General features: G+C 42.7%; 1 pseudogene; it reads left to right on the forward strand.

Moving 5' to 3' along the window:
* The first annotated feature begins 12,667 nt into the window (after positions 1–12,667).
* LOC123799220 (small ribosomal subunit protein uS8 pseudogene) lies at positions 12,668–13,067 on the forward strand (annotated as a pseudogene).
* Positions 13,068–13,983: the final 916 nt, after the last annotated feature.

Raw genomic sequence — 13,983 nt, forward strand, 5'->3', positions numbered from 1 at the left:
GTGTATCCTACACCCCCGTGTGCTGAAAAGCTTTCCTAGATGTGCTGTGAAATTGTGTCCGATATCTGACACATTACCTGTGGACATAGCAATTGAACACTGAGCCGAGTGGGTCATAGGACACTGTGTAGAGGGAGGAACAATTTACTGCAAGACTGAAGGAAAGAGGAGCCAGCAGCTGCTGGAACCAGCTCCAGAAAATGGATTATGCTCATGTCTTTCCAAGTTCACGCTCAGTGACTTCATGTTGTTGGCTTAAAAGTCTTGGTGGAAGTATTTACACTATGGAAATCAGCAAAAACCACATATAAGGGTTTTCTTTTTTCCCTCAAAGAACTGGTTTACCAGTACCCCACTGGAAGTAGCTTCAAGTGAAGCCTGGACTGGATAAAGGCTGAAGGAGAAAGGTGTTTATTCGGTATCCGAGAGCATGGTTAGAGCCGGGGAAGGTGCTGTTCACACTGCCCCGGAGCGCAGACGAAGGTCAAGTGAATAGCTTGCTAATTGAAGACCCTTCTCAACGCTGTAAGACAAGGTTGCACTGTCGCAGTGATGGTGTTGCAATTGTTCATGACTTGTTTCGTGCCATTTTGAGCCTTCTAATTCCCTTTAACTAGGCTGCCAAAATTTCCATGCTAGTAAAGTCTGGCTTCATGGGATTTGAGGAAGACAAGAAAACAGTTGAACACTGAGCCATTCACTAAATGGACGTGCCCTCCACAATAAGGCTGAGGGGGTAGACACGAATCTGTCTTTCAGCTGATTTCATGTCCCTGGTGCTCCTTGTTGAGTTGAGACTCTTCTTGTCCTGAGGTCTGATCTGGTGTATAAAGTGATGTATTTCTCAAACAACATGGCTTCTCAGTGCAAGCCAACTGCTTCATCTGGTGTGAACCGCAGAACCAGCCATCTGTTCCAGGGCTGGAAGAAAAGCTGACTGTTGGCCCTAATGATGGATAGAATAACACTGTACCTTATGGTAACTTCAGGGGTTTTTTCCAGGGAGATTTTTGACTTTGCACAATTTTTTAACCCCTGATTAAGATACGATTCCACATCCCTAGAGGGGAGGCAGAGAATCCCGTGTGGGACCTTGGCCTGCAAAGCAGCTGTTGTATTTCTGGGTGAACTCAGAACCGTGGGACTCAGGAAACCCAGCTGGAGGTAGGGTCCTTTCAGTGTCCTCCGGTGAAAGTTGAGAAACCTATGGAAGGTTTGTGTTTGAATGGAAGACCGTGCCATTACCACACAGAGGAGAGCGGGAGGAATGATCCTTCCAGGTAATCAAAACGGAAGTGCCTACAGTGTAAGGTATCACCTTGCTCACCAAAAAGCCAGCATTTCATTACATAGCCATCAACGTAGATGTCAACACCCCCACCTTGGCAGCAAAGTCAGTTTCCTTGTATTTAGTTCCCTGATTGGTTTTCGCGGGAAGATACAATATGCCGACATTACCCTGAGGGTATTCTCCATTCTCCATCATATACTCATTAAACTGGTCTAAATGGGGCCTCAAAATAGAATTGTCAAACATGTCCATCTACATGAGAGGATTCCGTTATCAATGAAGAAGATGAAAAGTGCTGGCTGGACCCCTGCAAGTCGAGACTAGCAGACAACCACGATTGTGGAGAAGAATTATTTATGTCATAATTTTTTACCTTTCACATCTCTTCCTGTCTTTCTGCTTGCTTGGCGCTATTTAACAGAGAGAAAACAGGCAAAATGATGTGTCCAACATGGCCACTCACTACCTATCAATTACCACATTGATTTTAATGACTTCTTGGTGTGTGGCTGACTTGATATAAATTTTAGTTACAGAGCTCCCAGACTGATTAAAACACTGAAGCCACCAGAGACCTCTTGAAGGAAAAAGGCAACCTAAAAACTTCCATTTCAATCTAAAAGTCCGTATCCCCAGCCAGTACACAGTCTTCTTGGGGTGGGGTTGCCCTGCGTGGTCTTATGGCTATGGGTCTGACTGGGCTGGTTGAAGAATATTCATTTAGCACAAAGGAATCCACGGGGCTCACAGAGCAATGGGATTTGCTGTCTCCTGAGAGGAGAGAAAGCAGGTTCAGATGGTGATATCTGAAATATGGCAGCTCTAAAGGGACTACGAGAACACCACCTCCTCTGTTCTAGGGAGGTCAGGACACTGGTCTTTATTTTCCAGAGTAAGAACCAGTGGTGGGCAGGTGGGGAGTGGGATAAAAACATGATTTAAACAATATTCGGCTAATTAATAGTGTTTAGAAATAATGCTAGGGATCGCTAACATGAATCGCAATGGCTTTCAAGCTTTTTGACTGCTTCTTGTAAAAAAAAAAAGGCATTTCTCAGGATTTATGAACATAAATATGAATATATACAAAACCAACCTATGTTTCATGAAACCTTACTCTGATATTTTCTATTCTGTGTTTCTAAATGCTGGTTATGACGCAATCGATTGACTTCATGACCCCCTAGTGTACCATGGCCTGCTGTCTCAGATACTGATTTATTGTGTGCTTATCAGGAGCAGAGCAGTAAAGACCAGGATTACGGCACTGTGGTTAAAAGTGCTCTAGAGTCAAACTGCCTAATATCTGAGCCCTGGCTCTGCTGTCTACAAGCAGGTTTCTTCACTGCGCCTCAATTTTCTTGTCTGGAAAGTGAAGTTAATATCTCAGGAAGTTGTTGTGATGATTAAAGTATGTAACACAAATACATATTTATATATTATATAAATAATTAAGTTATATAATATATATAAAAGCTCCTAGATCAGTACCCAGCACACAGTCAGCATTCCATAGATGTTGACCCCTTTGTCAGTTATCTGTGGCCACAGTAGTGCTGGCCTAAGTTATCCCCAAACTCGAAGGCAAATTTATTTAGCCCGTGATCGAATGGGGTTTAGGATCTGTGGGGTTTAGCTGGCTGTTGGCTGATGGGCTGTGTTCCATGGGGCTTATCTTGCAATAGAAGAGCTCATCCTTCCAGGCATGGCCTTGTCTTAGTGATGAGAGAGAGAGACAGCTATAAGTTCAGTCTCCCCAGCTTCATGTCTGCTAACATCCACTGGCTAAAAGAAGTGACAAGTGAGCGTGGGAAGCTGTTAAAGTTAGTGAAGGGCATGGATAGGTAGGAAGGGATGATAAGTCAGGGTCTTTTTTTGTTATTAACCAGAGCTATGATGATGATCCTGGAGTCTCTCTCTCTCTCTCACTCTCTCTCTCTCAGCTCAGTGCTTTGTATAAGTCTGGCTAATCTGTATAAATCCTGACAATAATCCACTACTATAATCATAAGGATTGATTGCAAGTGACAGAGGGCCCATAGGAACAATTTCAAGCAAAAGTCAATTTAACTGAGAAGCAAACCATTCAAGGAGACTTAACATGTCTGAGTTGTGGCAAGGTTGAATATGGGGGTCCAAATGTGATCTCTGATGCTTTGTCTCTTTCCATCTCTCAACTATTTCCCTCCATGTGTTGGATTGATTTTGGAGACAGTTTTTTCCCATGAAGTCCCTGGTAGTGATTCCAGGTTTAAATCCTCCTCACAGCTTGCAGCTTGGGTGACCAACCACCCTAGTGTGTCTAGGATTGAGAGCTTTCCTGGGTTGTGGGACCTTCAGTGCTAAAACTGAGCAAGCTCTGAGCGAATATAGATGAATCAGTCATCCTCCTTGCAATTCCAGATGTGGAGAAGGTGTCTTCCCAAAGGGTCTGGCTGAAAAGTCCTTGGTGCTCCTTCATTAGCTGGACCTGGATTTCCTGAACTAATGATCATGACCAAGAAGATGGAGCCTCTAGAAAAGATTAGATCATTTTCCAACCTATTTTGGGGTTAACTCCGAATCTATAAAAAATGGGTGGAAGAGAAAGATACCCAAAGGGAAGAATCTAGAATATATAATGAAAGTCACTTGAATATCGTTGTCCCCATTTTATAGACAAAGAAATAGAATATGAAAAATAGAATCTCTGAGAGGCTGAGCGACTTTCCATGGTCACAAAAAGAAAAACTGAGCCAAGGTTTGAAGCACAATCTCTCTTCTGGCTTTAAAGTCTGTATTCTTTCCAATGCCTGGGGCTGCTTGTCTAAAGCAGTCACAATACAAATTTTCTCAAAACCCAACGTCGCACTTAAACAACAAAACTATACTTATTAAAATAGTAAGAAACCGTGAATAGCCTACTTTGCAACTCACAGGGGAAAAATACAGAAATTAAGGCCACCTGTGGAAAATTACTCCTCAAGAATTTTTTTTTGCCAAAATATGAATTTATTAAAATTGGACAACTTAAAAATTCTTTTCACTGAAACATGAACAATTGGTCGGACAAATTAAGAGGTTTTTAGCTGGGGGACGCCTGGGTGGCTCAGCCATTAAGTGTCTGCCTTCGGCTCAGGTCATGATCCCAGGGTCCTGGGATGGAGCCCCACATTGGGCTTCCTGCTCGGCGGGAAGCCTGCTTCTCCCTCTCACACTCCCTTTGCTTGTGGTCCCCCTCTCGCTGTCTCTCTCTGTCAAATAGATAAATAAATAAATAAATAAAATCTTTAACAAAATTTAAAAAAGGTTTTTAGCTGGTTTTCCAATTTGCACAGAGGTACCAGAAAAATCCCCCCGCCCCCCATAACCACTGAGGGAGATGGAGAAGAATTGCCATTAGACACATTTGGGTCAAGCTCAAGTTCCATTGGCTCCTGACACTTGAGAAACCACTTCCCCCATCTTGCCTGCCCCTCCAGTAGCCATTGGCCACATTCAGCCACAATCTATCCCTTTTGAGTACTGAGATAACTTTGGATCATCCCTATTGGGGGGGCACAGAGGAGGAGGACAGAGAGCTCTGTTGCTTAGACTAAGAGAAAACAGAACTCTCCTTGTCCATTCTTCATGGACCTCTCTAGTCCTTGCCTAAAATAACTCTTTGGCCCTTCTGAGAGATGAGCATCGGCCAGAGCTGACTGTTGGTGGTTTGGGCGGCAGAGGGTCTGGCAGCGCTGGGGAAACACCACAAGGTTTCTCCCCACCATGCTGAGTTTGCCAGAGTCAAATTGGCCAGGGTTCCATGTAAGAACTAGAATAAAAGAACAAATGGTCTTCGCATCCTCTGTGGGTTCTAAAACCACCACAGCTCTGCCCAGCCATGAGTGGCCAACGGCAGCCGGTGTCAGCGGCCAGAAGACAGATGAGCCTGCTAAGCAGAGTGGGAGAAATGACAGGCCATTGTTCTTTTCAGTCTCGACTGCGCAGAGCAAGTCGCCCCACCAGCAGCAAAAGAGAAGATAAATAGCTCCGGCCTGAGTGTTTGTCTACTGAAAAGAACAGAGAGTGGTAAGAGAGAGGCAGAATAATTGTCATGGATAGAATGTTAAAAATAATACAGTAAAATCCTTACACATCCCACATCATTGTTTTATTGGGTACTTGTATTAAAAACAAACCAACCAGGGGCGTCTGGGTGGCACAGCGGTTAAGCGTCTGCCTTCGGCTCAGGGTGTGATCCCGGCGTTATGGGATCAAGCCCCACATCAGGCTCTTCCGCTATGAGCCTGCTTCTTCCTCTCCCACTCCCCCTGCTTGTGTTCCCTCTCTCGCTGGCTGTCTCTCTCTCTGTCGAATAAATAAATAAAATGTTTAAAAAACAAAAAACAAACCAACCAACCCAGTGACCAGTATTTAGTTATCAAAGGCACTGAAAACTATAAAAAGTTGGTGGGTGAACAAAAATACCTCTTAACGCGAACGTTCTATTAAGTGATAGAGATTCAGGAGGAAGGAGAAAAACATCTGTTGAGTGCCAGCGTGGTGCCCATCAGCTTACATCTATTTTTTTGCCTCTACAACCACCCTGTGGGGTAAGCCTCACTCTCCGAGTTGTACAGAGGAGAAATTACACATAGACAGGGTAAAACTCCTAAGATCACACAGCTCGTAAATAGGGAACGAGAACTTGCATCCATGGCTGCTTGACTGAAATTCCATGATCTTTCCTTTAGGCACACAGCCTCCCACACACAAAGACACGTGGGAAATTTTAACAGAAAATACAATTCAAGAGTCAGGTGATGTGTTCTTGTAATGGATCGTCATCTTTCTGACTGCTTATTTATCTTCCTGTCCCTGTGGTCGCTACACAGTAGTCTGCAGACAAACACAGCTGGCTCCGTCAAGAACATTCTGGAAGCATTTTAGTGTGTGTGTGTTCACTATTGTCCATGGCTTACTTCAAGACTCCTGCAAAGGTGAGATCGCACTTGCCGTGTAACAACCATGACTAGGCAGGTAAAAACTTCATCGTGACCTGTGTCCCCAGCAGGACTTTGGAGAACAAGTGTTCTCTTTCAACCTAATTAGAGCAGCCGGTCAGGATCGCCACTGTCAAACACGGACTACTCCTTTTTTCTTTGCCAAATCAACGAGTGGGAATCCAAAATATTAATGACAGTGCAGAAATCACCCGTCACATATTACATGAGCCTGTGAAGACTACCACGGTTAGTCCTTCTGTTTGTAACATGCAGCCCTGAGACGTGTCAAAACAGAAGAATAAAAGCCATCAGAACGTAGGAGCTGGTTTTAACCCATCCAGCTACATATCTGCTATAGGATATAATGGGTCTCATTTCAGGCAAGTCAAAGTTGTAAGTCCTATTCTCATTAGAGAAGAGAGCAGTGGATAATTTGTACCTATGAAGGTAATTGTGTGCATAATTTCCTTCAGAGCCTCTGCCAAAAGTATGTAGAGTCTAAGAATAAAAAGCTATTGTGGACGTTAAAACGTTGCCTTTAGGTTAGGGAATGCCGTAATATTAATTCTATTGGGTCAACTTCATTGTTTAGCAGTAATAACATAAAACATGCCCTTCAAAACTTACCTAAGGCCAGGGCTAGTCCTTTCACAGAACACTAAGTTTAAGGCTTTTTGACCTTAGACTGTATGGTGTCTGGGGACATGGAGCCAATTGAAGACCTCTCGTTTTCCCTAGGACCTGGGACAGTGCATGGACTAAAGTAGGCTTTTAATCAATGTTTATAGAATGAACAAAGGTTGAGACATTTGTGACTGTTAGGTTCGAGTTTATAAAATTAGTTCAGTAGGTACTGCTTATTTCTGCTTAAATTATTAAATCCTATTTTGTGCGGTAGCCTCTAGGTAACTCGCACGGTGCTTATGCCTCTTCCAGTGATGTTTCTTACATAAAGAGGTCTGGAGTTTTAGCTGGATCCTGAAGGCAAAGCCAAGCTGAGTTAGGAATGGCATATATCCACCATTCCTCTCTTCTGTATCCATGGCCGACATTTCTGTCGACACCACCTTCTTCCTGGCCTCAAGACCTATCACAGTCTGCCCATCCTGGCAGCTCCCACAGGTTGGCTGGATCCGACATAAGGCATGAACTTACTGACCCTCCTTAAGCTGGGATTTCCTTTTGAGATAGAAAAAAATGAGAGAGTATCTAAGCATACATAATAAAACCAATTGGTGAATTTAGATTTCCTACCCAAGAAGTGATTCTACAGGCAACACAGTCCTCTTACAAGACAAACCTACTTTTGCTGTTTAATTTTAGGAACGAGACGAGGTTAGAACTGTGGTGTCAGCTTGGTCCATCCAGCCTCCTCTTGCAGCCAGCTTCCAAGTGGTCCTGGGTACTTAGTGTGTACTTGTCCCAGCTCATTGTGAGTGGGGCATATCGTGAGATACAATAAATATACTGTAATGATCGGATCCTACTATTTCTAAATGTGTTGTCTACCATAAAACAACTAGGAGACAGCAAAAAATACCAGAATAATTTTAGAATTTTAGAACTGAAGGGACCTTAGCAATGACCTTGTTCAGTAGTTTGCAAACCCTCTTGGCTTTGGGACTCCTTTTCAGGCATGAACAATCGATGTCAGGCCAGTGAGAGCCTCCTAGGGACATTGGGAACAAATCGATTGGGAGAGATACCCTGTCTTCCCCCAGGATTACAAACTCAGAGGACCACGTAAACTGGAGTTGCTATGAGACAACTCTTTGGCTTCAGAAAAAATGTCATCTGCAAAATAGATTCAGCGTATCGAGGAAACCCAAACTGAGTGCTATAGACAGTGGTCTTCTAGATCCATCCAACCTCTCAGACATGTTAGACAACCCTAACTGGTTCACTTCCCAGGTACGTGACTGAAGAAATATACTTTTGTTTGATCGAGTTTGTGCAAAGATCCCATTGTGATCCAGGCTCCTTATTTACACAAACACCCACATTATAGGGTTACTGTCAGGATTTGATCTAATTTATGCAAACCACTTAGCATGGAGTGTCAGGTTCCATGATCCTTATAGCTCAGCTGATTGCAAAAATGGCCTTGATACACCACCCCACCCTATAGCCACACTGTTGGCTGTGTAACTTTGCTGTTCTCCCCCTCCTTCCTCCACTCTGACTCTGGGCTCTCCTGTGTGATTAGTTTTTCTAATGGGATTTTAGCAGGCACAATGCAAGAAAAATTTTGAAATAGTCTTAGTTAGGCTCCTGAGCGTGCAATCTCTCTGCTCTTGCCAGGGGAAGACAGGAGGTAGTTTCTTTCTTTTTTTTTTTTTTTATAAAGATTTTTTTTTTTATTTGACAGAGATAGAGACAGCCAGCGAGAGAGGGAACATAAGCAGGGGGAGTGGGAGAGGAAGAGCAGGCTCCCAGCAGAGGAGCCTGATGTGGGGCTCGATCCCAGAACGCCGGGATCACGCCCTGAGCCGAAGGCAGGCGCTTAACCGCTGTGCCACCCAGGCGCCCCCAGGAGGTAGTTTCTTAAAGATTAGATTCGATGTGGAATCTGGAATCGAATCAATAAACTTTTTATATTCCGTTTCATTAAAATTATGGGTCTAACTTGAACTTTGAACAGATCCTTCAGCCACGGGTGATTTCATAACATCATGAATCAAGCATTTGGAAAATCCCGCCTCGCTAAGTTATGCAGATCTCCTAAATATTGCACATCTCATTAAAATATCAAAAATCACATACATAAATATTGCCACCAGTCTCATTAGAAAAATGCATGATGTCAAGCTCACAGTGGTGCTTATAAAAATTTCCAAAATTCCCATTTGCTCTTGCAACTTCAAATTCTACAGTTGGCAACCCATACTGTCAGTTGTTTTCCTCAAAGTGACAACCTCACTTTGTTCATTTTGAAGAAACTGTCTGCCAAATGTCCAAGTCTGAATAACCGTAGTTTGTCTGTCAGGAGTTTTTCAAACCGAGATCCTGCTCTGTGAAAGAAAGCAGTTAGTTGAGCTCTTAACTCAACAGTTGCCCACAAGCGCTTTTCCTCAACAATCCAAGCACTTTGAAATTCAGCAAAAATGCTTCCTGTATACCTCACATTTTGTCACACAGAATACTAAGGGTTGGTCTTTGGCAAAATTAAAATTTTGATTCATCAAGAGCACTCTTAATGAAACTGGCATTTATTTTTATTTTTAGATTATTATTTGCTCCTCGGAGCGCCTATCAGTGGAAAAATGTAACGACTGCGAGAAGTTTGGTACCATTGGTTGGATCCCTCTGCTACAGCCCAGCGGTCTGGCCCGTCATCGCTTTTGCACTAGACAGGAAAGGGTCAAAACCATTGTTCCAGGACTCTATCATGAAGTTCGAAGCATTATTCAAAATTTGAATATTTCAGCCCTTTTTTGTATCAGTTTGCTGAGCATCCCTAGAAAAAGATACTGATGGAGGGCTGCAAGCAAACCGGCAAGCCCAGCTCGTCTTCGGATTCACCCGTTTGCAAAATGTAAGTACAATTTTGCAAATGAGATATTAATGCAATCTTTGCAGCTAAGTTTTTAAATGATTGAGTTACTGTATCCCTGGAAAATGGCACCGTTGCTGTTGTTTTTACGGACTTTTCATGCAGCAGGCATTCGGCACCATCAACCATACAGGGTTTACTTGTTTATCAGGTGTCGCATGTGCTTCACAAACCAATGAAATGCTTACCCTGGGAGATGCTTCCGTAGCTGCTTTGTTTCTAGGTTGAAAATCTGTATCGAACAGCTTTTGACTTTTAAAGAGTTTATCAAATCTATGGTTAAAATACTCAGTTCCTTTTTCTTTACACTTTTAATGATTGGTCTCAAAGTGATGTCTCAATTGGCACCAAAATGTTGCACACAATAATACCCGAAAATCTTCCTTGTACGAGGCACAGTGAGGTCGTCGTTAACATCTATAAAGATAGCTCATGTTATATTTTTGTTATTTACACTTTGCCTGTTTTGTGTTTCACAATATGTTCTTCCCTTCCATGAGACAGAATTCTCTGAGGTATCGGTTTCATTTTTTTTTTCAACATCTTTGGACGTACATGGTGTGGTGGTGGGTTCAGAAAGCAAGCCTTGTGATCTCCTTTTTATAAGCCAGTGATCCATCTTTTGATAAATAATGGGTTTATTATCTGGGTTTCCCACCAGCCTTTCAGTATACCCCCTTTTAGTTGTGTCTTTGTATGTATACAAGGAAAACAAGGATTTCAAAATTTGTTGGATGTCAAGGAGGTTATAATAGAGCATAGTAAGAGTATTGGAAACAATCTAAGTTCATCTCGGAAAAGATACATACTTCTACCTTTCAACCTATTACCTTTGAAGAGTGCAGATAGCACAAGAATATTCGACTATATTCCGTTAGAATGATGATGTCATCACTTGGCCTATAGTTTGGAGAACTATTTGTGAGGGAATGACTGTAAAAGACAAATGTGTTTTAAAATTACTATGAAAATAGTTTTGACCCCCTAGACTATACTTTGAGGATTACTTAACTCATATTTTAGAGACAGAAAAAGAGGCAAAAAAAATGTGTTTATCCTAATTGGTTCCAAAGGTAGAATTAGCCTGTAAATCCCCTGGCTTCCACTACTATAGGATACCTTCTCTGTCTCTCTCTCCTCATCCTTCTTGCCCTACCATCTACTTAAGTAGAGAATACTTAAGATAGATACCAAGATAGAAACTTTCATATTCATCCGTGTGTATCCCAGCACTTACTAACTAGAGCAAATTGATACTCAGTAACTGATTTGTTATATTGGTTTCAGGATTTGGTGATAAGGGATTGCTTTTGTACACTCACATGAAAATCAAGCCTCGGTTAAAATGACCGTATATTTAGAGATCGCCGAAGAGTTCCCCTAGTTTAATCTTTGGCCATAATGTACAGTCTTTCTGTCTTTGTTTTTAGTAAAAATGGTTTCAATTACCAATGAGGGAATCTAGCTGAAACTAACTTAAACCACAAATTAGTTCACTGGCTTATGTAAGTCCAGCAATGGATTTGGCTTCAGGACCAGGTGGATCCAGGAGATCAGATAATATTGGCAGATGCCACCGCTGGTCAGATCTCATTTCTCTTCTCGTGGCCTTTTGGCTTCATTTATAGAAAGACTCCTTCTACAAGTAAGGGAAGAAAACTTCCAGCAGCCCAAATTTATATCCATACCACTTATAATTCAGAAGAGAGAGATATGCTTTCTCTCAGCACTCATTTATCAAGTCACACGGAAGGACTTTTGTTAGTGCCTCCCAGGGCTCACATGCCTACTGTGGATGAATTACTGAGGTTCAGAGGATGTGGTTCTCTGATTGGCCCAGACTTGAATATGTGCTCACCTCCGAAGGCAGAGATAAAACAGACCACACTGGGGACTACCCTTCTAATTTTTCATGGAATGAAAGTGGTTGCTAAAGGAAAAAAACTGCTGAATTTAATTCACAATATTTTTATTAAAAATCGACATATATTAGAGAATACCAAAAGAAAAGGAAGAACATGAAAACAACCTGAAATGTTACCATACACAGAGATTGCAAGAGAAAAATGTATATTTTCCAGTTTTTCTATAGATTGGAAATGAAAAAAAAAGATGACTGCTTTTAAATTTAATATATATTCAGGACCATTTCCTCCCATTCTAATGTATTCTTCCAGAACCTGACCGCAGTGATTGGTTCAGAGAGCAGTCCTGGGAGATGTTCTAACACTTCCAAACCTCCCTGTTCCATAAAAGTAATTTCAGTGTTCTTGTAGGTGAAGTGACTAGTTTCTCTGCAGTGTATCTGGGCACTTATAAGGAAAAACATGAGCATCAAGGAAAGCCTTCCCTTCCCTATGCACAAAAATACATTCACATTCAAATATTGAATTTAGGGAAAGGTTACAGTCACAACAGCACCCGCCTGGACTTGGAGAGGTTTGAAAGACAGCTCGGCTGGAGGCCTTTCTCAGTCCTGCCTTGTTGCTGAGAGGGCTGTGGGGCCAGAACCACACATGTCCGTGAATGCTGGGAGCGGTGAGCATGGTGCCAACCCGACTTGCAATCTCTGATTCTTGTTACTTGTTAAATAATGGAACAGTAACCATCTGTAGCAGACGTCCTTGAAGTCACACGGAGCCAGTCATGCCTAGGAGAAAAACTGCATGAAAATTTCTTTCTTTCCTTGCACAAATACAGCCGGATGCTAAGACCTTCAGTGAAAGTTTTCCTAATTAAGCCATGGAAATGGATGCCTTGCACGTGTTCCATTGTTAGGCAGGATTCACTTAGGGGGTATGCTGGTAAATGTTTAACAACAAAATAAACCCCTTTCCGCCATCTTTCCGTGCCGCCATAATGGTGCGCATGAAGGTCCTGGCAGATGTTCTCACGAGCGTTCACGATGCTGAAAAGAGAGGCCATGCTCCAAAGTCATCATCCGGTTTCTCACTGTGATGATGAAGCACGGTTACCTTGGTGAATTTGGAATCACTGATGATCTCAGAGCTGGGAACATTGTTGTGAACCTCACGGGCAAGTTAAACAAGCGGGGAGTGATCAGCCCCAGATTGGACATACAACTGAAAGATCTAGGAAAGTGGCAGAACAACCCGCTCGCATCCCACAGTTTGGTTTCACTATGTACTGACAACCTCAGTGGGCATCACGGACCGTGAAGAAACAAGACGAAAACACACAGGAGGGAAAGTCCTGGGATTCTTTTCCTAGGGATGTAATGCATACATTCAAATAAAATGCCTCAGTGGACTCTGGAGCTTCACTCAGTCATTTTGAGCTTTACAGCGGAGTAGCGAGAGCGTCTGCAGCAATACAGCCTTGTGTTAACTGGGGAATGCTGCTTCCCTGCAGTGAACCAGGAAGACTTGACTTGGGATAACTCATACCATCACGCTCATGGCTCTCCAGAGGAGGCTGTATCTAACTAACGCTGGATGGTTGAATCTGGGTTGGGCGCCAGGTGGTGATGCTTTCCCTTCTGGAGTCTTAACCTACATTAACCTTGGAAGGAGAGGTGCCTTTCCTGGTGTTAGCCCGACAATACACATTTCATGCACTGCTGCGAATGGCCCTAAAAGAACGACCTGGCTGCAGTGAACTGTGTGAGTGTCCCTAAGGAAGCAGGCAGAAAGCAGACGACTAGAGCCCACAGCTCATTCGGATGAGTCTCAGAGGAAATTTGGACGGCATGTCAGTAACATTTTAGCGATACGTGTTTGTAAGAGGTCACTGAGAGAAATGAAACCTCTTTAATACACTAGTTTTACTGTCAACGTACCACAAATGTATTCCTGGGATTGAGAAGAATTCGTTTGCTGGGCCACTTCGCTGGGGAATGCTTGTGAAGAGTTCGACCCCCGAAGAGGGTAGGGTGGCTTCTCTGAAGGACACCAGGGCTCTGCTCCCTCTTCTAAGCAGTGCTGGCTGGTCATGTAACAAGAGCCACATGTGTTATTTAACTTTCTAGTAGCTACATAAAACAAGAGAAACTGTAAAAAAAAAAGAAAAGAAAAGAAAAGAAAAAGAACCCCCACACAAAATAACAATGAAATACAAAACAGCCATTACTTGTGTTTGCCAATGTCTCTGGTGTAAATGCTCCCACAACAGTTAGTTTTAAACTGTCAACCTGACATCCCTGAATATGGAGT

Source organism: Ursus americanus, chromosome 14 (assembly GCF_024610735.1).
Source record: "Ursus americanus isolate L20-20 chromosome 14, mUrsAme1.1.p, whole genome shotgun sequence".
Lineage (NCBI taxonomy): Eukaryota > Metazoa > Chordata > Mammalia > Carnivora > Ursidae > Ursus > Ursus americanus.